Source organism: Melanerpes formicivorus, unplaced genomic scaffold, assembly GCF_026170545.1.
Source record: "Melanerpes formicivorus ecotype bairdi unplaced genomic scaffold, bMelFor1.0.p_v2 SCAF_1, whole genome shotgun sequence".
NCBI classification, from domain to species: Eukaryota; Metazoa; Chordata; class Aves; order Piciformes; family Picidae; genus Melanerpes; species Melanerpes formicivorus.
This window is the reverse complement of record NW_027142353.1, coordinates 26774332-26800467: the sequence shown is the minus strand read 5'-3', so window position 1 is coordinate 26800467 and position 26136 is coordinate 26774332.

Below are 26136 nucleotides of genomic sequence, written 5' to 3'. Positions count from 1 at the left end.
CCTTGGAAAAGCGTTTGGAGAGCATTCTGAGCATCCTGTTTGAGACTATTTGCTGAAAGCACGGGGTTGGTCCATAGCTCTACATGGAGCTGCTCTGTGCACAGCCAGGAGGTGACCTCACGATTGCAGGGTTGTTTGTTGTGTTATTGACCAGCCACCTGGGAAGGATTTCTAAATCCAGCTCTTTTTTATTACTCAGCCAGCACTTGAAACATAGTACAGGGCAGTAATTGCTGTTGTGTTTGTATCAATTTCCTTTTGATGGTATCTCTTCCTTCTTTAGTCTGAGGTCTGAGATGCTTTGGGAAGACTGGGATCTCCCTCCCTATCTTCCCTGACTCCAGCTCCTCCCTGTGCTGCAAAATCAGCCTCAGTCTCTGCTCCCCATCCTACTCTAAAGTCTTTAAACCTGTAACTTACGCCACAGCTAAACAGCCCCTTCTCATGTTGCTACAGAAGTATTTCTCTCCACGTGGCCTGAGTTTCTGTACCAGAGGCGTAGCAAGAAGTGGAGGAACTGCCTCTTCCAGCAGCCACCCACTTTTTCCGGAGTTGTTGGTGATCCCTGCTCTGACTGAGAGGTGAGGTGAACAGCAAGCACTGAAGTCCTGGTGTTATGGAGCATCTGGTGAGGTGTCATCAGACAAAGTTCATGAACCTGGGCTTGATACCATATTTTCTCTCCTGGTTTAACCTAAAGGCTGACTTTAAAAGTGTAGTGAAACAGGCAGTCAGCACCTGCAACAGACAAGATTGCTTCATTGTCTCCCATGTGTTCATTTGAAAAAGCAAATGTATGTAGTTTGCATGCCTAATGCAACTAGAAGAGCCAGAAAAAGACCTAAAAAAGAGGTGGTTCTGTTTCATTTCTGGAGCCATTCTACTCTTGTGTAAAATCAGCAATGTGATTGTGGCATTCTTATTATAATATTTTTGCCATGTGGCATTCTTGCATCCCTTTTTGTTTCCTTCTTCATAAAATTTTGTGCTTTCAGTTCTGAAGCAAATTAAAGGTTTTGAATTGACGGTTCCAGGTGTAGATGCTGTCTGTTCATATAGCAGGTGCTGTACAGTAGCAGAATTAAACTGCCAGTTTAATTTTGCTTGAGCACCTCTGATCCGATCCAGAGAAATCTTCATGACAGCAGAGAAAGTTAGCAATTGTGTTTTCAGTACAAGCACAAACCTTTATGATGCAGAAGTTATGCAGCTGACTGAAGTGAACTGACTGGTGAGATTGCTGCTCTGCCGTCCCTGTCCTCACTGCTTATAAACCTCTGCCTCTTTATCCCTGTTTCCAGCAGGTTTCCTGCTTTCTGGATCTGCTGGTCTTCAGTAATATGTTTGCTAAGAAAAATTCCTGTGGGCTAATCTTCAGCCTTTTGTGAATTTATAATTTTTTAAAATTTGCCTTTTATTTATTTGTTTTATTTAATTTTCTTTAAAAATAAAGAAAGGAAAAATAAGCAGGAAGAGGGGAAAACTTGGATCCTAACAGAGGGGAAATCTTGGATCCTAACAGAGAAGCTATTTAAGGGGTGAGTGCAACTTGGAGGCTAACACAAACCTTTTCCTTTGGAATCACTCCATGGGTGGGTGGTGCTGCTTCTGTACAAGCACAAGGTGCCTTTAGTACATTTGTAATTCAAAATTATTTCCAGCAGTGTGAGTGCAGATGGAGCCAATAATTGGTGTTTATTTCTAGACTCTTTCTATCTTCTCATGAGGGAAAAATAAGATCTTTCTGGTATCATTTTGAAGCTGAGCATGATGTGAAAGTCAGACAGGCTGGCCTTTCATCTTCCTCTAGACTGGTGCTCACCATGGGGACAGTGACCTGTGTCTTGCATAGGAGCTGAGACTCTTACGCCCAGAACCAGAGACAGACCACAGCTGTTTCTTCTATTCAGGACCCTGAGAAGGGGCTCATTCCTGCCCCAGTTTGCAGAACAAGCAGTTTCCCTGTCTCACATGGGTCCCAGGCAGGAACTGTCGCATGCTGTCCCTCACACAGGCACAACATGCAGCACTGGGGCCTGCGCCTATTGCTATCAAAACCCAGAGAGATTTCTTTTCCAGAAGCCTAATGGGAGATGTTTCAATCTCTTCAAATTGAATATTACTCCAAAACAAAATGCCATTTAAAAATCAATGTTCCTTTGTACACAGCTGCTCTTTCTCACCTCCTTTGCAGGAGGTGATCGAGGCATGGAGCTGAATTACAAACCCTGCAACAGCTGGGTAACAACTGGCAACAGGGGACATTCTTGAGCAGCCAAAACTTGATACGTGCTTGGGTGGAGAGTAGGGAAAACCATCTCCTTTAAGGAAATCTTGGTGGCTTGAACAGATCAGCACAGTCTCTCTGTCTACACCTCCCCCCTACCCCCCCTGCCCCATCCTGCCTGTGGTTAGCCACTGGGCCAGCACTCCGGTGGGATGCTCTCCACACCCATCCTTTCCCTGTCAGGCACAATCTGTCCCTCTGTGTTGGAAGTGCATGCAGGGGTTGCGGAACAAAAGTCTGCCTGTGCAGCTGGTGAAGTGAGAACCGCTCACCCTCAGATGAAAAAGACCACTTTTTCCCTTTTTTTTTTTTTAAATTTATTTTTTACTCTATTTTTTAACAAAATAATTTATTTAAGTAGTCCAGACAGTTACTGTGCATTGCCTTCAGAGTCATTTAAAACCAATTTAATGGAGCACGCTCGTAAGCCAAATCATAGGGAGGCAAGTAAATCTTTCTTCCCAAGTCTCAGGGGAGCTGTGTGTTCCCTGCAGCGTGTGAGGACTCACAGACGTGCTTAAAAAGTCACGTATTCATTAGAAAGGCCACACTGCTGTTCAGATGACACCACTGGTAAGCAGGCAGTTTTGTTCCTTCTTGACCTAGTAATGTGTCTGCCTTCTCATTATCATCCCCCATTTTACTTTAATTGGGACCAGGCTACACCAGCAGTGCTACAATCTGTTTCACAGGGTTTCTCCTCCTCAGCTAAGGATGGTATTTAGAAAAAAGCTGGGGTTGGATTAACACATGTAGAAGCACTAAACAAAGGGGGGAATACATGCAGAGTCTGGCCTAGCCCATCTACACTGAAAGATAACGCTGCTCTTGCTTTTTAGGATTAACATCTGGTAGAAATTCAAGCTGGGTACAGCGATGTTGCTGCTTGCAGATGGAGGTGCAGGGAGTGATCTGCTGCTCCAGTATTCACCATCGCTAGCTGTTGGGTTGCTGGGGAGGCTGGCAAGTGGCTTCAGATCACTGCCTAGGTGAGGGATTTTTGAGTAACTGCTGTGGGGATTGCCCTCAACCCAAAAGCTTGTTAGTTAGTGATTTCTGCTCATTGATATAAAGTTTAAAATAGCTAGACAGAAAAAGCTATCAGTTGCTACTGCTCCTTGAACAGATGTTTCTGCCTAAGATAACTCCCTTCTGGGAGTGGGGATGAATGGAAATTAGTTACAGGGAGTTCTAAGGGAAGGCGAAATTAAAAACAATTTCATTATAAACTCTGTGTTTGTGTTGCAGAAATAATTAAAGGGCCTTGAGCAACAGTGATTTTTACAATATAAAATAGAGTAACAAAATATTTTATGCGTGGAAAATATTATTGGTAGATTCCAAATACTGGATTTTGTGCTGGACTAAATTTGTACCATTAGTTGTGTCTAGAAAACTGAGAGTTTTTTGCAATGGGAGCAGGAGTCCATAGAGAGACATGATGAAAGAGGGGCTTTCTCTCACCCTGCTTTTACACTCAGAAAATTTGTGCGTTTCCTGTTCACATCTTGACCAAAACCCCAAACATTTTTAATGCATACTCTGGATTGCTGCATTGCCATCTACTACAGAGTAGGGGCAGCTGACTGAAATAGAATGAAAATATTAAAATTACTGTTCAAAGAGAGATTGTTCAGATATCTTTATTTAGCAAGTGAAGTATGTTGCCAGTAGAAAGGAGAAAAACGAAGACTCAGCTGTGTTTACAAAGGCAACAGAAAATTTCCTGAAGTGAGGCCAACTTTGATATGAGCTATTAAGTTTGCTTGATTTTTACAGGGCTAATTCTGAATAGGATCTAAATATCATGTTTTTGATAAACAACTTACTTTCAGTTCATGTTAGCTTTGTGTCTGCAGTTCTATGAACTGATGTTTAGTCTGGTGCTTTGCAGACCTGTAACACTGCAGAGATCGAAGCATGACCTGCTGATCCCTGCATACTTTTGGGAAGAGCTGGGATTCTTGTGGCACCAAAACAGGTTCTTGATGCTAGTGTGAAGTGCATTGCTTTGATCTTGTACTTTTTGTCTTTCCATTGCAGCAAATGTTTTCCTTATGGCCTTGATCCAACAACCTGTTTAATCTCACACAGGTGCAAGCTTGTGATGGGACCCACTAGCACACCTCACTGTGTATGAAACTGTACTGTCAATGAAAAACAAACTACAAGGCACTACAATCTACCTGCCCCTGCCAACTCCAGTCTTTGTTAATGACGAGTACAAACATCTTTCCAGAACACCAAGGTCAGAGTGGCAAACCAGGAAACACCAAATTAAGGCGCAAGTCCTGACATTGCTCCCTCTGACCTCTGAAGATGCTGCAGGGAATTACCTACAACACTTGGACTTAATCCATGAGAGTGGTTTTGCTAGGTGCTTGATGTGGCAGATGGGCAGTGCAGCAGGTTTTTCCCAGGTCTCATTGCTCTGTGAACACAGTTGTCTGAGCACAGGTTGATTGGTCACACAAGGCCACCTGCAATGCTTCTACCATCAGTGATCCATGTTGTGCAAGTTGTCAGTGGCAGGCACAGGTGGTAGTGTCCTGGAGATGGCCATCCATGAAACACTATAGGAGAGTGAATGTTTTTCCACAGTTTTTTCTAACTAGACACATTTTTTCCCCGTTACTTACCCACAACACTTAGCTGGTAGCTTTGATACCTGCAGACCTACCTAAGATGTCATCTATTTCTGTCTCCATCCTGCCTCAGACAAGTGCCAGACATGAATGCCAATATACATGAGCATCCTTTCTTATTGCAGTAGGACACTTGCGCTCTTGATTCATTGACCATTATTTGCGAGATGTGTTCCTTGGTCCCTTTGCTGTTGCAGATGTATGTAAGAAGTACCTCGGAAGGGTGTCCTGTATCTCGTGCCCACTCTAGTCACTACCCTTTCCCATTAAGAGGAGCCTTTGGCCTTCTCTTTCCTTGGTGACTCTTCCTCATAACTTCACCCTTCATATTAGTTCTCAGTTTCTCCTTAATCCAAATTTTTATGCCAGGAAGAATTTATTTACCTTCAAGCACTTTTTTAACTTCTTGCTGTACTCAGATTGCAGCGCCTCAAAGTGAGCCCTGCCCCTCCCCATCACCCTCTTAGTAGAGCCAAGTTGTGAAAGCATACCATTACTTGACTTCCTTCCACTCACTGGCTGAAGAACACACTTAGTAGATATTGTTCAGGTTTTGGGGCTAGTGAACCCTCCCACTGATTCTCTTGAGCAAGAGACAAAAGCTGAAGGGTTGACATTTTCTTGACCTGCCCAAGCAGGTCAGCCAAATGTGACCCATTTGGCTGAAACTTTTGCACGTCTGCTGAAGAGCTCAATTGTTTTGGCAATACAGTGTTCAATTGGCCATGTCCCAAGAGGGATAGACCTGATGATCCTTCAGTGGAAATGTCAAAGGGCTTGCAAGTATGAAATTATGGCTAGAATCTGTTTTGTCTGAAGATCATATCCCCTGGTTTACACAATTAAGAAGTTTCAGTCCCATGGAGTTATTTATGATGTCTATCTCACATCAATAATATTTTCCTCCTTTACAGCACTGCAAGCAATCACTGGATGCAGCCAAGTTTGTGAGATTTGTTTGGGAGCTGGACAAATGGATATGATCCAACTCCCACTGATTTAGAGAGAAAAACATCTAGTGACATCTCTTCACAAGTTGTCTTGACTGAGGCTTAACCAGATGAAGAATTTCCCAGATAAGTCTTTTTGTAGCCTGTCCTTTCTGTTCACAGGCTCAAATTGGTGGAAGTTACAAACTTTGTTCCTCTCCCAGCCCAAACCCTAAATCTAGTCAGGGTCTGAGCCCTTTTCCAAGGAACACAAGCAGAAATCAAGCCATTAGGGGGGAAATACTTTGCAACCTCCCTTTTCAGCCACAACTCTACTGGAATTCAAGGATTTTCCTTCTTTTAGTCCTACTCCTGAGCACTGTATTTCACAGTATCACAGTATAAATAAGGTTGGAAATTACCTCGAGGATCATCAAGTCCAACCTATCAACACAGACCCCATGACTAGACCATGGCACCAAGTGCCACGTCCAATCTCCTCTTGAACGCCTCCAGGGACGATGACTCAACCACCTCCCTGGGCAACCCGTTCCAATGACGCATGACTCGCTCGGTGAAGAACTTTCTCCTCACCTCGAGCCTAAACCTCCCCTGGCGCAGCTTGAGACTGTGTCCTCTTGTTCTGGTGCTGGTTGCCTGGGAGAAGAGACCAACCCCTTCCTGGCTACAACCACCCTTCAGGTAGTTGTAGAGGGCAATGAGGTCACCCCTGAGCCTCCTCTTCTCCAGGCTAAACAATCCCAGCTCCCTCAGCCTCTCCTCATAGGGCTTGTGTTCAAGGCCTCTCACCAGCCTTGTTGCCCTTCTCTGAACACATTCAAGTGTTTCGATGTCCTTCTTAAACTGAGGGGCCCAGAACTGGACACAGGACTCAAGGTGTGGCCTAACCAAAGCAGAGTACAGGGGCACAATGACTTCCCTGCTCCTGCTGGTCACACTATTCTTGATACAGGCCAGGATGCCATTGGCCTTTGTGGCCACCTGGGCACACTGCTGGCTCATATTCAGGCAGCTGTCGATCAGTACCCCCAGGTCCCTCTCTATTTGGGAGCTCTCCAGCTACTCCAACCCCAGCCTGTAGCTCTGCATGGGGTTGCCGTGGCCAAAGTGCAGCACTCGGCCCTTGGACTTGTTTTGCCTGGACCATCATCAAGTAGAACAAGCCTCACCAGCGATGAAGTTTTCAGAGGCAAAATCCTAATGAATCTAGTCCCTCCTTCTGAGGGAGCTCTTTGGCAGCTCCACATCACATGGAGCTCTAGGATTTTTGGTAGTATCCTGAACCTCAACCTAAACCCTGTGTATGAGCTGAGCATTTGCCAAAGAGACCAAGCCTTAACCAAGATAAAGCAGTTGAGGGGAAGAAGCCCTTAGCGGGCCCTGCTTTCATTTGGCAGCTCATTAACAACCCCATGCCAGCGGGAGCTGTAGGACCTGTAAGTGTCCTATAGCTCCAGCTCTAGGTGTATGGAGCCAATGCGGGCTGCCCCGCAGCTAAGAACACTCAGCCGTGGCAGGCATGAAACATTTAGCAGGAGGGTAAGTTTGTTGCTGTTCATTCCACCCTTTTCCAAACCCTTTGCAGACTTGTGCTGAATGGAACTCCAGGCTGTCCCTCTTCCATCCCTAACCCTAAAGCCTGAGCACAGCTGATTCTTAGCCAGGTACCCAGAGCAATGGTCCTGATGAAAAAGTCATCAGAGGAGAAATCTTTCCATGGCCCACACTTTCCTTCAAAAGGCCCTCATCAGTGCCATGCTAACTGGAGATATAAGCTTTGTCCCTTTCCTGGTACTAAACCAAACTCTAACAGTGTGCATGGAAGAGTCCTTTGCCAAGGACCCAAAGCCCAAATCAAACAGTAGTCAAAGGAATGATTTTTTAGGAGACTGCTATGGACAACCAGCCATGGTTCCGATGAAGATGTTGGAGGCTCAGTCTTTCAAGTAACCCATACATTAACCCTAACACTAAGCATGAAATGAGTGTTGTGCCAAGAAACCAAGCCACAAAAATGGTTGGGGAGACATATTTGCTGCTTCCTCCTTACTTTGTAAGCCCCTTGTAATCACCATGCCAACCAACTCTCTTCCTGTTCCTGTCCTAAATCTAACCTTTCACCTGACTGCCTCATTTTGTATACAGCCTGTATCTGTGATCCAGAGGAAAAAGTTGTCAGGGGATCCATGTTTTTTTCAGCTTATAGGTTGTTTTGGTAGTCCCATGTTGAGCACCAATTATTTTTTGTAGTGTGATGGTCTGAGATTTCACCCCACACACATTAACTTTGCCAGACCAATTCAATTAGAAGCAAATGAAGCTGTATTTACAAGCAAAACTACACTCTACAATGGAATGCAATGAGTATGTACAAAATATACAGTATTTACAATATTATGCAGGTATTTACAATTAGCAAACAACACAAAACCCTTCCCGTCAGAGACCAGGGAAGCTGTTCCACTGCCTCCCTCTATCCCCCTGTCCCAAGAGAGAAAAGGAGCAGAGAGAAAACAATGAGTTAGACTTAACAGCGCAGCCAAGCCAAGGTCATCTGAAAAGCAGGTTAATCTCTCCTGAGTGCAGCAAGCAGAGAAGAGAAAAAATTGGTTTGGTACAGCCCGTTTTATAGCAAATATCTCTCCAATTAATTTGTTTAGAATAATCTTTTGTGTTCCTTTTTACACCCAGTAGTGATTTATTTATATTTTTCTGCTTTTCTGCTCAAAATCTGTAACTAATTTTAAAGGCATGGCCTAAGACCACCACACCAGTACTAACTGGAGCTTTAGGTTTTGGCTCATTCCCAACCATTAAGGTTACTGTAACCTGGATTTTAACTTTAAACCTACCCCTGTATTAGGATATTCAAGGGATAATTGTGTTATTCCAGTGCTGAGATGCTGGTATCTCTAGCTGTCCTTCTAGCTACAGTGACTCACTTATGGTCTTTAAAGTCTGTGTCCATTTTGAAGTTTCTTTTTTCAGTGTCACAGCTAGGCACAGTACAACTAAAGATTATTGACAGAGCCTTGTGTTGCTAGTGTGTTTGTGGGCACTACTGAGGGTTCTTCCTCTTCAATTAAAAATAAAATACAAAAATCCTCTGCCAGGAAGCACTGCTGTGTCTGTGATCATTTATGAGGACGATGGAAGACCAGATGCCATCCTTGTGAAGTGGGTGCATTTGTCCAGTGGCCTATGTGGACTGGTATGGCTGTGTCCTAAAGTGATGGCAACACGAACTCCAGACACCAAGTATCTTTCTGCCTATTCTGGTGCAGTCCAAGCATCATTTTCCTTTCTTTCAAAGGCTCTGCCTTGGCATACAGCTGGACAGAACAGAAGGATCAAACCATCTCCCTGGGGATTTTTGCACCCAGCTCTTGCTGGTTTTGCTACTGCAGCTAAGAGGAAGACTGTGTGTTTATTTTCACATGGTGTCTCCCACTCATCAGCTGGAGCCAGCTGTGGATCCCCACCATCTGAATCCTGCAAGCAATTTCCCTTTCTTCCCTCTTCAACTCTGTGTGCCCATGCTGAAAAGTAACTTAAGAATAAAATGAGAGGCTTCCTATATTAGAGGAGATTCTTTTCTGTATCTCCTGGTGCAACATGTTCCACTATGTTCAAGTGACAGGAGTCCAACCTACATTTCTTCTGTTGTGTTTTGATGCTGGGAAGGCTGTGGCATTCACCCCAAAGGCCCATGCATGGGTTACTTGAAAGATTGAGCCTCCAACATCTTCATCAGAACCATGGCTGGTTGTCCATAGCAGTCTCCTAAAAAATCATTCCTTTGACTACTATGCACCCATCTGCCCCAGAGCTAGAGATATCATGAGAGAGCTCATAGCACATGACACTACTGAATAATTCTTAAACACACCAAGCTCACCTCTGTGTCCATAGATAAGTGGGCTGTGGAGGAATTTGGGCCTTTTTGAGGCAGAGCATACTAGTAGACAGGAGCTGTTAACCCCCAGCTTATGAGTTGTCATCTCTGCCAGCTTGTGAGACTGCTGGGGAATCACTGGCTGCAAGGAGGTAGATTTTATTCTTCCAGGAATCAGTGGCCTTTGCTTCCCGTGGTTCCTCTGAGTGGTGATTCTGTTCAGCTTCAGGGCAGCACATTGTTGTCTGGCCTCTTCCCCAGCTTGGGGTCCCATTGCGATGCTTGAGGGGGATACATTGGATGAAATCTATATTCATAGATTCATAGAATGGTTTGGGTTGGAAGGGACCTTGAAGATCATCTAGTTCCCACCCCCCTGGCTAACGCAGGTTGCTCAAGGCCTCATACAACCTGGCTTTGAACACCTCCAACAAGGGGGCGTCCACCACCTCCCTGAGCAACCTGTTACAGTGTCTCACTAACTTTACTGTAAAGAATTTCTTTGTAGTATGCCAGCTCATGTTGAGTTTTTCATCAACTGACACCCTCAAGTCCTCCTCAAGACTACTCTCAATCCACTCCTCATTCAGCCTATATTTGTGCTTGGTATTGCCCCAACCCAGGTGCAGGACCTTGCACTTGGCTGTACTAAGCTTTTCTCAAAAAGTACAGCAGAAGGAAGAAGGGGACCCTTTCCCCTTAGAAAGTGCCAGCATTAAAGCAGGATATGGTAGATGTCAGCTGTCATCCTCACCACTCCCTTGGGCTCTCCAAGTGCATCTTTCACACATTCCTGTTGATGCTACTCAACTTTGCTTTAGTAGCAGTCACTTGTTTTGAGAAGAAAAAAAAAAAAAAGAGCAAGCATTAGGCAATAATCATCATCATCATTTACTGCTGGCAGCTGCATGGATCACATTGAGATTTGACCACTTTTCTGCTCAGTTTTTCCTCTTGCACCTCTGAGAGGGCAGGAGATTTGCTGGCCTTCCTACCCATGGATGAGGACATTGAGGAAGCAAATATGGATCACTGGAGTCACAGCTTGCTGTCTCTGCAAGACCCTTCTTCCTCTCCATCAGAACCAGGAATGAAGGGTTACAGCCTGTTCAGTTCTGCCTGGGAGAGAACACAGCAACTTCTCAGAAATTAGGATGAATAATTCCTTTTGCACAAAATAAATCTAACATGTAGGGAAATGACCAGAAGAAAAGAATATGCAAAGGTGCTGAAAGTGATTAGTATTTGTAGATGCAGAATTTGCCTTATCAGGAAGGTAAATGGTTGGGTCAAGGCAGAGGCTGAGCTAGGAAAATGGATGTTTTCCATCTTTGCATGTTGACACAATAGATTTAAGGAGGCAGTGGATGGGGAATAACTGACTGTAGTGATTGTTATGTCCACAAACAAAACCGAAAGAAACCTCTTACAAAAGCTCAGTCTTGATCCCTACCTCCCCTTTTCCCCTGCTCTCAGATCACTAATCATCAGTCACAGCTACACCAGGTTCAAAGGGGGAAATGCTGAACTAGGGCAACTTTTCCTCCTTCAGGAGGTTTATTAAGCTAATGCCTTTATTATTCAAAATATTTGAACAAGTGGTAGCATGGTTCCCTCCCTCTTTTGGAGGTCTGCTGATGCTGGCCCTAACACAGAAGAACAAAGCAGAGACTTTGCTCAGCACACCATTTCTCCTCTCTCCTGTTCCCCTCCCCAGCCCTGCACAAAGTGACCCCTGATGAAGGGCAGGCAGAGGACTGAGCTTTAGAAGAGATTATTTTGGTCACCCTTGGAATTGAAAGCAAACACTCCTGAGCCTCCTTTGATGCCAGCTGACCTGAATCAAAGCTCACAGACCCCTAGCTGATAATGTTTACCACATGCAGCAGCCTAGAAGGATTTCTAATCTAGCTTCTCACTTACTAGATATCCATACTGAAAACTAAGCACACGGGTAGGAATTTGACATCTGACTGCTGTAACAGAAAGCTTGCAAAGGAGAAAAAGCAAATAGAAAATCAAGTGAAGGACTTTCTGCATAGTCCAACACATTCAGGTACTTGACTAACAACTTGCAATAATCCATGTAAGTGCAAAAGGTCCCATGAGAGGTTCTGCAGCACTGGGATTTGCTTGCGGCTGGGTCTGTACGAACATCATTTGCCATTTGGGGAGATGGGGGGAGTCCTGTGAGGCAAATACAGGTTGGCAGAAAGGCAAAGCTGAAGGGAAGGAGCAGCAAAAACAATATTTTTGCTGACAAAAGCAGAGGAAAATGGAATGTGTCACCCGAGGGACTCTCAGTGGTGGATAGCAGCATTGACAGAGCCTGGTGATACTGGGGACACAGATAGCTCAGTCACCTGCCGCAGGGAAAGCGAGAGAGATGGCAACAGCTACCCAACCACCACATTTCAAATAAAACTATGATGTGATGCAGATATTGCTTCATACCCTGTTTTTGTCTTGGAAAGCCCAGTTCTGCCTTCAGCTCTGTGATGACAAAGCAGAAGCGTCTTAAGTATGGGAGGAGATATGATGTTACCTTAGCAGAAGAGCAAAGAGAGGCACACAAACACTCACCTTCCAGAGTCTAGCCTGGAGAAGAGGAGGCTCAGGGGTGACCTCATTGCCCTCTACAACTACCTGAAAGGTGGTTGTAGACGGGAAGGGGTTGGTCTCTTCTCGCAGGCAACCAGCACCAGAACAAGAGGACACAGTCTCAAGCTGCGCCAGGGGAGGTTTAGACTCGAGGCAAGGAGGAAGTTCTTCACCGAGCGAGTCATTCGGCATTGGAACCGGTTGCCCAGGGAGGTGGTTGAGTCATCGACCCTGGAGGTGTTCAAGGGGAGATTGGACGTGGCACTTGGTGCCATGGTCTAGGCATGGGGTCTGTGTTGATAGGTTGGACTCGATAATCCTCGAGGTCCTTTCCAACCTAAGTGATACTGTGATACTGTGAGTCACAATCTGTTACAGGAGCACTTCAGCTGACCTTATTGAGAAGGGGAAAAGGCAGAAGGAAAGGAGGAAAATCTATGCATTTGTATTTCAGAGGCTCAGCTGACCAAAGCAAGCCCAGACAAAAGGCCCTGTTGTCCTGTTGCTGGAAATAGCAGCAAGATCAGGCTTTGTGGGCAGCAGAAGAAAGCTAAGCATTGCATGAAGGCCCTTTGTGAGGGCAGTAGTGCCATAAGTACAGCTTCAGATAAGATACAGAAAAACATTAATAAATGGAAAAAAACCTTCAGGTCCCACAACACACTGAGTTTCCTTGTGCCATGGGGTTGTGCCAGTACCTGGCAGCTCACCAGCCAAGCACACATTGATTCTACTTGGGCCTGGAGAATGTGCTGGCCATCCTGGTAAATGGAACCTCTTTCGGAAACTGTGGCAAAGGGATGGGGGCAGGGAAAGCAACCAAATGGAGCAACACACCAAAATCCTTCAGAATCCTGCAGCAAGCGAGGAAGCAGAAGTGAGCTCCTTCTGTGAAATAAAGGCTGGTGAAGGTAGTTGCTGTGGGGCAGTGCAGCACCCAATTTATTTGGGATTGAGGGCATCACCGGCAGTCTAGCACAGCTGCAAGTCCTGCATTTGTTGACATGACTTGAACATAAAGATCTCAGTTTGCCAGGATGGTCTCCCATCCCCCTCCTCCTCTGGCTTTTTTTTTTTGTGTGTGTGTGTGTGCCAATTAGTGATTAATTACCATCCCCACTAGACCCTGTTAGAATAGTCCGACCTGGGCTAAGATATCTCATCTATCTCTGCTTTATAAAAAATTGGGGGATAACCATGTCACGTGGCCAGAGGGCTTCCTGCTGCCCTCCTTCACCCCAGGCTTCTCTGCCTTTGAAAAATCATTAGTTTGCTCTCAGCTCCATGACTCTCTAGGCATGACATCTGGAAAGCCAAAGAGCACTGCATGGGATATGTGCAACCTCTCCAGAGGTCAAATCAACTACTGCACAGTAGTAGCTACTACTGGCCTCTCCATCAAACTACCAGACCTGCATCACCTGCTTTACAGCTGCTGGAATGCTCCTGTGCCCTGCCCTGTCTATCACTGGCATACAGGGGCTGGTACCAGCTAAGTCTTGCAGCCTTCTCCCCAGGGTGGTTTTCCCCCTGTTATTCTACAGTTCCTTTGTCTGAGCACAGCCCTGGCGCTTCAGGATTCAAGCAATAAATGACACACAATTAAAAAGTGGACATGACCTTGTCTATTGCATGCTCTTAACCTGTTCTTTGTAGGGTTGTGAGTGACAGAACCCATCTCTTCTCAGCAGGTCATATTCCTTGTCTCTCAGGAGCCAGCCTTCTCCATTCCCCACCTCATTGCTGAGCTGATAAAACATCAGCTCCCTTGCGTGCATCTGAGTGCATCCTACTGCAGCCCTCCACATCCAAGATGCAAGCCAAAGGATAGAATAAAAGGGACCCTATGCAGTTCATGCCCTGTCTGAAAACCATTGTGCAGGGCAGAGAGAAAGGCGAGGTTGTCTCTGTCTGATCCTGAATCCTAGGATGTAGCCTGCATTTTACTCTAAAAACTTCACTCTTAAGATCACTATAGGCCTGTCCCAAATGCTCTCCACCCCTTCCCAGTCTGCCTTTTGCCTTTGGTTCAGTTTTGGACTGGAGTTCAAAGTGAGGTGATGGCTCTCTCTGTCAGGAAAGCTCAGGCTCAGGTCTGGTGCAGGTTTTAGGTTTGAGTAATACAGGGTGACTGCACCCACCTGGCCCTCCCTCCACACCCAAGCAGTGCTGGCAGTGCTGTGCCTGCAGCCTTTCTTTCCCTTCTTTCCTCCCAAAGCACCTCAGGGAGGTCACCCCAGCACAGAGTTGCCTCCTAAAGACAGGGGTGCTAAAGAGGACATGTATTTAAGTATTATTTAGCATATGGTTTGCATGCTGTCTGGTCTTTGCTTAGAAGAGCAGTGTATAGGAAGAGAACCCTCAAGACACTGTTGGTTTTTTTTTAAAGTCCTTGAAGACCTCTAAACCCAACTGCTCAAAAACAAACCAAATTGCTGATGAAAGGAAGAGCCATGTGTTGTTGCCACAGGTAAGCAGGCAGGCATCTGCTTTAACAAGGAGTGTTTAAAGGCCCATAGTGAGCACACCCTCGCTCAAATTCCTATCAAAAGGAAATTCAGTCTCAGGAGAGTTTGTTTTTTTCCTGAGAAGTCTTCCAGCCATATGGTGCAAATCTCAAAAATTCATATCTGAATAATTTATTTTTAATAGGTGAATACCTTCCTTCTGTCTCTGTCTTACTCAAGCTTCCTTAGCAGGACGAGAACAAAAGGCTAATAATTCAACTTTGGGAAAGATTTTAAACAGGCAGCTTAGGCAGTCCTCTTAATTCTTCTCAACACGAGGATTTTCTGCTTTACTGGTTTATTTTTGGACACACAGTCTGCAAGAAAAAAAACCTGGAATTTTGTTAACAGAGGCATGCAGTCTGATTTGTGAAAGTAACTTTTCAGAAGCACGAGAGAACATTGTGCTGTTATACTTAGGTCTATACATGTTTTGCTGACTTGGAAGTCAATACTGCATTTCAAAGACTAAGTTGCTAAGCCTGATTGGTGTCCTTTATCTTTTGATGTTTAAGAAGCTTTTCTTTCCAAAGGTTCCTTTTCTTTCGAGGCGCTTCAATGAAAGTCTTCTCTTACCCACTTTCAGAACTGCACATAGCATCTCCTATTCTCCCTGATTTACCTTACCTATTCTCTTAACTAGAGGCAGATCATAAATTTGCTCTAATTTATGATCTGGTGGTTTTCTTTTTCCTTTTCTTTGAACTCTGCCATTTTCAGAGACATTTATTTCACTCTAATGAAATAATAGATCTGCTAGGGTATGCTCATCCCACTGAAAGTAAACGATGGTGGTCCACCGCTGCAGTAAGGACATTAAACACAGCAACTGGAAGCAGAATCAACTGCTTTCATGTTCAAATGCAAAAAAAAGTGTGTTTAAAAATAAAGTGGAGGGTCAAACTCTGACCTTGATTTCTGTGGGAACTGCACTAATCTGGTACTTATGACCATGTTCTCGTCAGAATTCCACAGTAGAAAGAAAAGCATTTTTATTTTGTTTTGGCTTTTTTTCTCTTCCTGTGGGGGGAAGCAATAGCTACAGGGTGAAAGACCCACTTATGTCTTGTTTAGAGGCTTTAAAGCAAACCGTAGTCTTCAGTGACATTTCTGGGACTTGTATATCACTTCATGTTTGAATTTCTCCTCTTCTGGCTTTTTGTCACCAAAAGTATTTGCAGGAATATAGGATTATTCTTATTATTAAATTTAAAGAGTTCATCTGCTCCTGCTTCGTCTCGTTCTCTCCTGGAATCATTATTTTTTGTTTGCATTGCTAAAATTGTTGCTGTGGAACTGTTTATCATATAATAAATAGAAGAACATGACATCATGCAGGAAAGTAACAGCAGGAGATGAAGAACTTTTAAAGGTCCCTCAATTCTTAATTTTTTATTTTCTTAAACTCTAATTTGGACTGTGTTTCCCTGAAGAAATTAGTTTGGCAGGCAACAGACCTCCTACCTGCCATGTCCCTTGCTGGCATGTATGACTTCCCAGAGCTTTCAGATTTCAATATGAGCTGGTCAGCAATGGCTCAAGATTTATACTTCTAGATCAGTGTTAATCATGAAAATGCAACTGAGTCCTCAGCCACAGATTCTTTGGCAAAATGCTCTGTTGATTGTGACTCCTGCCAAGTTGGGATAAAGATTAATTAAATTCATGCTCCTGATGGTTCTTTGTAGGACCCAGGCCAAATTCGTCTTCCCTTGACACACAGTTTAGCTGTGGGGAATAGAGAAGGTTTGACAAGACACCATGCTTGGTGTTTCTCCTCCTTCTGGGAGTCAGAGACTGTCTACAGCAGGAGGGGAGAAGGTGGGCAAAAGGCAAAGCTTTGTGTAGGACTGTAACCTCGTAAGTGGCATTGTCATCTCTGTGGTCCTCAGACTCAGAATTAAGATGAACATTAGGTTAGAAATAAGAATCAAATCAAGAACCAATGGGGATTTTGCCTTCCAAAGCAGCACAAGATGCAATCCATCTGGAAGATCATCTGGGCTTTTTTCCCCTGACATACTTCTTATGCTGACATGGTACTAGAACAATTAGGAACTACTTTTCTGTAGTCCTTTGAGGTGCCTGTTGTGTATTTTATTTATGCACCAAAGATTAGTTTTGTCATGGATTAATGAAGTGTCTTGTGGCAAAGCAAAAAGGGGGTGTGGATCCTTCCATTATATGATTGCCAGTGACTGACAAAGACTGGCTTTAATGACTCAGCAGGCTTTTTCTAATCACATTATTGATACCGGTTGTCCAAACCAAGCTTGTAGGATAATCTGGACTGTTTCCCTAAAAACACTTGGATTCAGACTTGGATTGGGAGTAGGACTCTTGAAATGAGCTCTGAAAGGCACAAGTTACCTAGAGGAAAGAGCTGAGGGGAGCAGCCTGCTGTCTGCAGTCTCCTGCCTTAACTGATTTGAAGCTTTTTGGCTTTGAATTCTGTACTCTTCTTCTGAATTTGCTTCTTTAGAGAAAGGCTTTCTCATTCTCCATGCAGCAATAGAATCTCTTTGCATATCAGAGTCCCTGATGTTTTAATCATGAAACAATATTTCAAGAACCAACAGGAAAGACTTTGGGCAGCCACTCCAATCTAGCAAACCTTGTACCCTTCTGATTTGCTGCAGAATTTGACTGAATTTGTTGTGCGATGACTCATTCATGCCTGTTTTTCTTCTGGGGTCTTGGAGGCCTCTTCAGAGTTCACATCTCCACCTCCTTTCTCCTTCTCACCTGTTTGTCACATTTCTTTTGTCAGGTAGGTTCATAAAGTTTCTCAAACAGTAGATTTTTAGAGGCTATAGGAATATCATTCTGATCCTACAGATGTTTAACAAATCCACATGACTACATTACCATTCTGGCCAGAAGGTGTTGCCCTGACACAGTAACTGGAAAGCAAACAATTAGGGAACAAGCAGGGGCTGAAGCAGAAGTAGCCAAGCAGCTCTTCAAGGTTTCATCGTGGCTTCAAATGGCAAAGAGTCTGAATGCAGCGTTAACTACAACAGACCAGACATAACTTCTGTACTGCAGCCCTAGCACCTCTGAGTGTCTTGGCGTCTTTTATGAAATAGAAGGCACAGGGCACCGTGGTGCAAGCTTCTCAAAATAGTTCCATGTCGGGTCTAGGAGAGATGGAAAGATTCACATTGGTTCCATGGTGTAATGAACCCTTCTTGGCTTCTGGAATGGGTTATAAGCAAGGAAGCCACATGTGTCTACCAAGCAAGAGAAGAAAATATGAGGCCAAATGTTGCAACAGCAATTTTAGAGGCCAGCCTTTAGAGAAATCTTGATAGAAAAAGCAGCACTAAATGCCCACAGGATAATGGGAAATAGAAGATTCAGAAAATAACAATTGTTATGCAGAGATGGGGACATGCTGGTAGACATAATTTAACAATGGGAGCTTTATCCCCATCTTTCTCTTTAATAGAAAAGCTGATTGCATTCACTTTCACATGAAAAATAAACAAGTGAAAAGGAGAGAATGGTAAATTGTTAGCTGACCATTTAAGAGCACAGGAGCTGCAAAGATTTATTCCAAAGGCAATTTCTTCATCTTGCTCACTAACTTGTGACTCCAGTGAAATAACTAATGAATCTGAAACATTCTGAAACGTGCAAGTGCATTTCCCAGCATCTCCTGTAATCGATCACTCTACCATGAGACAATTAATTTATCAAAATTAGAGATTCTTGATAGGGCTGTTTCACAGTTCCTCTACTTTTAGAGAGGAAAGCTAAACAATGAATTAAACAAAAGGGAGAATTTATCCAAAATGATGACTCTCTAGCTAAATAAGATTAAACCTATATCACAATAGGATTTTGGGGAGGGCTTGGTGTGGAAAGTGATGAGCTCAGAAGCTAGGCAGCATACTTAACTGCCTGTGTTCAGAAACTGTATGAGCTCTCAAGCTGGAGCATTAGTAAATTATTGGTGCCAGATCTCAGCACTTCCTCCTAAGCTGTTCAGGAACACCTTGAAGCATCAGCTTAATTTTAAAATTATTGACTCACTGGTGAGCTGCCAAGGTGCAGTTTCAGCAAATACATGGCCACAGATGTTAGACATCTGACTAGCTGCCTCCAATGCAGGTTGATGTCACTTTCAGGAGGTGCAGTTCCCAGCAGCAGTCCCTGTTGGAAGACAGTACTTTTCTTTGCCCCAGCAGAGTGGTAATCACTAGGCCTAAGGCCACAGAGGATGGCTGCAAGGCTTTGATATTTCACAAGCTCCACCAGCCACTAGGTACCTTACAAAACCTGCTGTCTTTGTGGATGCTTATTATCCGCAGCTCAGCACGAGGAGACTCCAAGTCTATGCATTTTATCATAGAATCATAGAATGGTCTGGGTTGGAAGGGACCTCTGAAGGCCACCTAGTCCAGCCCCCTCTGCAGTCAGCAGGGGCATCCTCAACCAGCTCAGGTTGCCTGGAGCCCTGTCAAGACCCACTTTGAATACCTCCAGGGGTGGGGCCCAAATCACCTCCCTGGGCAACCTGTTCCAGTGTTCCACCACCCTCATAGTAATGAACCTGTTCCTAATACCCCATCTAAACTGCTCTTCTCTAGTTTGAAGCCATTGCCCCTACAGGCCACTACAGGCCTTTGTAAACAGTCTCTCTCTTGAATGTTCCTACTATGCAAATATTATACAATAATTCATAAAAGTAAGCAAATAAAAATTAAACAGACAACTTGGTCCAAATTCTGCTGAAATCAGTGAGCCCATAATGACTTTGTTTTGGATCTTGAGAAAAGTTATTCTTTCTGATGAAAGAAACGCTAAATGTATGTTTGTTGTTCATGTATGTTTGTTGTTCCTGTATTCAAGTATGGCACTCTTCCACATTTTCTATGCATAATGAAGAATTATAAACTTATTCCTATAAGTTAACAGCAAGGAGCATAGAACAGATCCTATACACTAGGCCTTTCCAGACAGATAATGAAACCCAGATGACATTTCAGGAAGAACTTTAAAATCCTTTTGCCTTAGGTAAATTGTAATCTGCACTGCAAGCAAAATTGTTGTGACTATGTCTTTTTTCCCTTAGTTTTTATTAACACAACCATTTACATAAAAAACAAGATACTTGTTTCTGAAAAGCTCATATTCTCCTGCTGCTTGTTTGCTCCCCTGAAGTTTTCATTCTCTGTTAGTAACCTGATAAATCACATCCACTAAACTCAATTACGGTATCACCAACACGGCTTTATCGCTTCGGGTGATAAGGAATAAGTAGCAAACACAGCCACAAAACCTCCAGGAATACAGATTATGTTTCTGTGTCATTTGCTCCATTAGCAGCTTGTATGGTGTGTTTGGGAAAAAAGAAAGAAAAAGAAGACATGATAGGAAGAGGTTGTATTCTTTACATATCTCAGATGCTAATGACCAAGGTCACAGCTCAGGTAGGGCCTTCTGAGACCAGTAGAAGGATTTTCATCAGCTTTTATGGTTTCCAGAAGAAACATTTGGAGTGAGGCAGAGTACCACTATGTAATCAACACTGATGAAAACTGAAAGGAAAAAAAACCCACACACACACACAAAAAAAAAAAACCAACAAACCAGGCAAGTGAGAGGAGAAAAAAGGCTGCAGGCATTTTGTGAGAAACGAGTTGGATGTGAAGATGCACAGCAGACACTACTGAAGCCAGAGAAGATCCATATCTATATGGAAATAAAGAAACCACTACATCTGAATGAGATTTTGCTGATCCTGTTTAATTAACCTGCTAAATGTTCATGTACTTTAGTAATTAAACTTTAACTTTAGAAGCTAAATTGCTCCTAAATAAGCTGCTGGGATTTACCTTCGGCATGGAGATCAACAGTCTTTTTTTTCTTCTACATTACAAAAGCCTGGGTCATCATTATGACAGCTGGCATCATAGTCCAAACCACCACCAAAAACAGATTTGTAGACAGAGACCCATATTTAACTCTAGTTAAGAGTACATGTGGGAGAAAAAAGAAATCAAGAATTTTAGCCAGAAAAATGTCATCTAATATTTAAATCATTCAGTGTTATGAGCAACCTGAGCTATAAAATAAAATGCACTGTGGGAAAGTTAGTGGTCAAAACTACAGTCATAATGACAGATTACAGAGAAAGGTTAATGTCTGGTTAATAATCACCATCCAAAATGTGCTCAAATATTTCTAAAATAGAGGTCAGTTGCAGCTTGGAAAATATAAAGGGTACCTGTAAGACAGGAGAGTCTGTCTCAGGAAGTCAGTGAGAGGTTATGAATAACCTGCTTGACGTGACTGAAGGGCAATGATGCACAAGAAGAAGGAGCATCAAACATAAGCAGGCACATTGTCATGCCTCTGTCAAGCAAGAGGAGAGGAGAGGAGAGGAGAGGTTCGGAGAGGTTCGGAGAGGAGAGGTTCGGAGAGGAGAGGTTCGGAGAGGAGAGGTTCGGAGAGGTTCAGAGAGGAGAGGAGAGGTTCGGAGAGGAGAGGAGAGGAGAGGAGAGGTTCAGAGAGGAGAGGAGAGGTTCGGAGAGGAGAGGTGAGGAGAGGAGAGGAGAGGAGAGGAGAGGAGAGGTTCGGAGAGGAGAGGTTCGGAGAGGAGAGGTTCGGAGAGGAGAGGAGAGGTTCGGAGAGGAGAGGTTCGGAGAGGAGAGGTTCGGAGAGGAGAGGAGAGGTTCGGAGAGGAGAGGAGAGGTTCGGAGAGGAGAGGTTCGGAGAGGAGAGGTTCGGAGAGGAGAGGTTCGGAGAGGAGAGGTTCGGAGAGGTTCGGAGAGGAGAGGAGAGGTTCGGAGAGGAGAGGAGAGGAGAGGAGAGGAGAGGAGAGGAGAGGAGAGGAGAGGAGAGGAGAGGAGAGGAGAGGAGAGGAGAGGAGAGGAGAGGAGAGGAGAGGAGAGGAGAGGAGAGGAGAGGAGAGGAGAGGAGGAGAGGAGAGAAATAACCAGGTTGGAAAAGACCTTTGAGATTATCAAGTCCAACCTATCACCCAACACCATCTCATCAGTTAAACCATGGCACCAAGTGCCTCATCCAGTGTCTTCTTAAACACCTCCAGTGATGGTGAATTCACCACCTCCGTGGGCAGCCCATTCCAATGGCCAATCACTCTTTCTGTGAAGAATTTCTTCCTAACATCCAGCCTAAACCTCCCCTGGCACAGAGTGAGACTGTGTCCTCTTGTTCTGTTGCTGGTTGCCTGGGAGAAGAGACCAACCCCCCACCTGGCTGCAACCTCTCTTCAGGTAGTTGGAGACAGCAATAAGGTCTCTGAGCCTTCTCTTCTCCAGGCTAAGCAACCCCAGCTCCCTCAGCCTCTCCTCATAGGGCTTGTGCTCGAGGCCTGTCACCAGCCTCACTGCCCTTCTCTGGACACACTCAAGAGTCTCAATGTTCTTCTTAAATTGAGTGGCCCAGAACTGGACACAGTACTCAAGGTGTGGCCTAACCAGTGCTGAGTACAGGGGCACAATGACTTCCCTGCTCCTGCTGGCCAGGGGAGTATGTGGGCTTCGTTCATCACTACACCAGATACCTCTGTCAGTTTATGATAACACATGCCCTTTACAAAATGCTGCTCACTTAAATTCAGCTGCACATAATCTGTAGAAAGTCATAGAGGGGTAAGTAGGCAAGAAGAGGCAAGTTACAGAGGATCAGGTGCAGAGGGGAAATTGGAGCAGAGGACACTCTGGCACAGGCACATGCATATTATTTGCACTGCTGTGGTTGGCTGTACAGAGGAAAATACAACGATTCCTCTGTTTGCTGTCTCCTTGCTCCGCTGGAGAGAGCAAGGAGACTTGGGGAGTGCTCCATGGCTGGGTAGGGTCAGCATGTGCTGCTAAGGCCATTACTACACTGAACCTGCCTGAATTCAGGCTCCATGCAGTTGCCTAATGGTCTCTGGGGGGATAGTTTTGTGCTGTTGGTGCATGACTACCAGATATGTTTTTCAGACAAAGGTAGAACAAAGAAATTTAACTCCATCTGAGCACAATAAATGTGAGCAGGACAGATCACAGCACACCGAAGCATGAATATAGGCTGGGCAACGAGCAGATTGAGAGCAGCCTTGCAGTAAAGGACTTGGAATGAAAACCAGAACGTGAGCCAGCAATGTGTACTTCCAAGGCCAGCTGTATCCTGGGCTGCATCAAAAGAAGTGTGACCAGCAGGTGGAGGGAGGTGCTCTCTGCTGCTCTACTCCACTCTGGTGAGATCCCACTGGGTGGCATCCATCTCTGGGGCCCCCAGTGTAAGACAGGGACTTGCTCAAGCAAGGCTGGAGCACCCACACTATAAGGGTGGGTTGAGAGAGTTGGAGTTGTTTAGCCTAGAGGAGAAGCCTCTGGGGAGACCTTATAGCAGCCTTCCAGTACTTAAAGGGGATCAACAGGAAAGAGAAACTGAAAGAGGGTAGTTTAAGATTAGGTATTAGGAAGAAATTCTTTACTGTGAGGATAATGAGACACTGGAGCAGGTTGCTTAGAGAGTTTGTGAATGCCCCATTCCTGGAAGTGTTCAAGGCCAGGCTGGATGGGGCTTTCAGCAACCTGGTCTAGTGGAAGGTGTCCCTGCCCGTAGAAAGGGGATTGGAATAAGATGATCTTTGAAGTCTCTTCTGAGCTGACTATTCTACAGTTCTGATCCTAGGGTTCTAGGATTTTATTTAGCCCACTGATAGGTAGGGAATTAGATCAGAAGAAATCATAGGATAACATCTGCTGGTGTCCACCCCATGGAGCACAGACCACCTGCTAGCATGGTGTCCCACAGGCCCTGAGACACACAGTCTTCTGTTGCCCACCCTTTCCTGGTGGCAGCACAGCCTCCTTGGCTGCTGGAGCCCAGGCCTTGTTCATGTCTGAGATGGGAGGTGGACCATGTGATGCAATGCCTTAGAGGGGTTCAGCATGAGCTTCCTGGCCTTCAGCTGCCTGAATGCTGAGCAGAAATGGAAAGCTGTTGGTTGAAGACTGAGCTGCTTCAGCTTCCTGCTGAGCTAGGCTGCAGCCCTTTAATTAGGGGAAGCTAATTACATTTGACAGAGGAAAAGAGACTGTCAGGTAGTTTGGGAGAAATTCTTTTTGATTCAGCAGAAAACATTTTAACCTGAGGTATCCTGTAGGCAATAAGCACAAATAGGAAGCAAGTGTGTCTGAGAATGGGCTGCTCTCAGCAACGTCTCCCCTTCTCTGGGGATTTGTCCTATTTGGACAGTGGCTGACAGACAGGAGATGAAAGGCTGCTGAGGCTGCTGAGTGCAGCCAGCAGTACTCCACCTTCTTGTTGCACCAAAGGGGTGGCAGCAGTCAGTGGGGTGGGGGCTGCCAGGGCATGTTTAGGCTAGCATTGGATCTGAATAAGGTTTAGGATGTGCAAACCTTCCTAACTTACTTGCTTATCAAAGGATTTAGGCTGAGCTTTCTAGAAGAAGCTGGCACAGGATAAGCACAACAGATCCCCTGTGATATCCAGGAGGAACTGGGTTCCTTAGTTCCCAGACCTCTTTGAAAATCCCAGACTTCCTTTCCCCTCTTGCCCCTGGGGATCTGGGACCAGCTCAGAGGGTTTCCTTGTGTCTTATTTCATAATGTAGTTAAGTGTGATATCTCAGAGCTTAAAGTTGCTCAACTCCAACAGCTAGCGTCATGAGGAGTCTGAGGGGCTGGCGATCACAAATGGTTAACTAACAAGTGTTTACAGCACCTCATGATGGTTACTGGCTCTAAGACAAGGGCAGTAAAAGTAGATTAGATGAAGATAAATGTGAGACACAGGCAGAAACAAGTACTCCAGCAGATGTGTGTGGAAATTAATGGGGTGGTGATAATAACAAATTCTGATTTGCCACACAGTAAATGTGTCTCTTGATAATTGCTTCCAGTAGGATACCAATTGGGCATGCAAGGGACAGAAACCGAAATGGGGTGACATCTCCACATTGCCAATGCCTTGGATATGTGAACAAATAGCTAAAAAAATGTCCAGAAAAGTCAAGTTTGTTTTGTCCCCTGCAGTCTCACCCCCTTGAAATTTTAATCCTGTAACTGTGACTCGGTTACTTGACAAATAATTCTGCGAGGCTACCAGGGAAAGATATGTTCCAACTTCAGCATAAGGCCAGTGATCAGGACAACTTGGTTACATCCCAACTGCTGCAGCAGTTATCTTGTCTGAAGCAGGGCAGGGGGGGTGACTATCAACCTTGTATGACTGCTCATCTACTGAACTGAGATGTGAAAGCTCCCACAAGGCACAATATTTTGCCAGATATGTTGTTGAACTTCATGTGTTTATGTTTGTGAAGAGAACACAGGACGAAAGGCATTACAGAAATGCAAGATATGATTTGTTATGATTTAAAAGACATTCTGGTATAGCAGTGATACTTTCAAATATTTGCACCCCACAGGCATTTCCAGATAAGGACTCAAGCCCAGATTTTCTTTCCCAGTCTGCTTTGTTTAAAAAAGCAGAGCAACTTCTAAACCCTGTGGAAATGGGTCTTTGAGCTTGTATGCTGAAGCCTGTGTGACCTTAGGGACCTGGCTGTGGCTCCACAGTCATGGAGACATGAAAAGCAGTCCCTGCACTCACCTCTCTCCCTTGTGGTTATGAACACACTTCCTCCCCCAGCTTCATCCCTCACATCCATCTTGGCAGACATGTGCAATGAATGTAGGGCAAACCAGGCCAGGGCTTCAGCCATATCCATTCCCTGATGCCTGGAAAGAATGAGGAAGGAGGGAACGAGTGGCTGGAGAAATAGAGGAGTGGGGGCAGTTTTGCTGAGAGCATAAGCTGCATGACTGCAGTGCCCTGGTGTAGGTCTGCAACCCACTTTTCTCATCAGGGAAATCACTCAGAAATCTCCCATTTCTCCATCTTCTGCATCACAATTTGCTGCTGCCTGAATTGTATGGGTAAAACTGGGAGGGACCTCTATCCAACAATGCCTTGGGAAGCTCCAGCTTTACAGCAGCAAATCAAGGTTATTCTTTCATTGTTTTGCTTTGAGGAAGGGGTGGATTTTTTTAGCTGGGGTCATTTTGGTGAAGCTGTTAGCAGAGCAGTGCAGGAAACACATTTCCCAGCACAGTGGAGGGGGGGAAGACAAAATTAATCTTGGGAAGGACCTGAGTGGCCAAGCCAGGACTGCTGCAATGCCAATTTTGCCAATGGCTCTGGAGCTCAGGCTGTAGCAGTGGAGGGAGGACAGGAGGATGGGAAGCCCTGAGGCTGG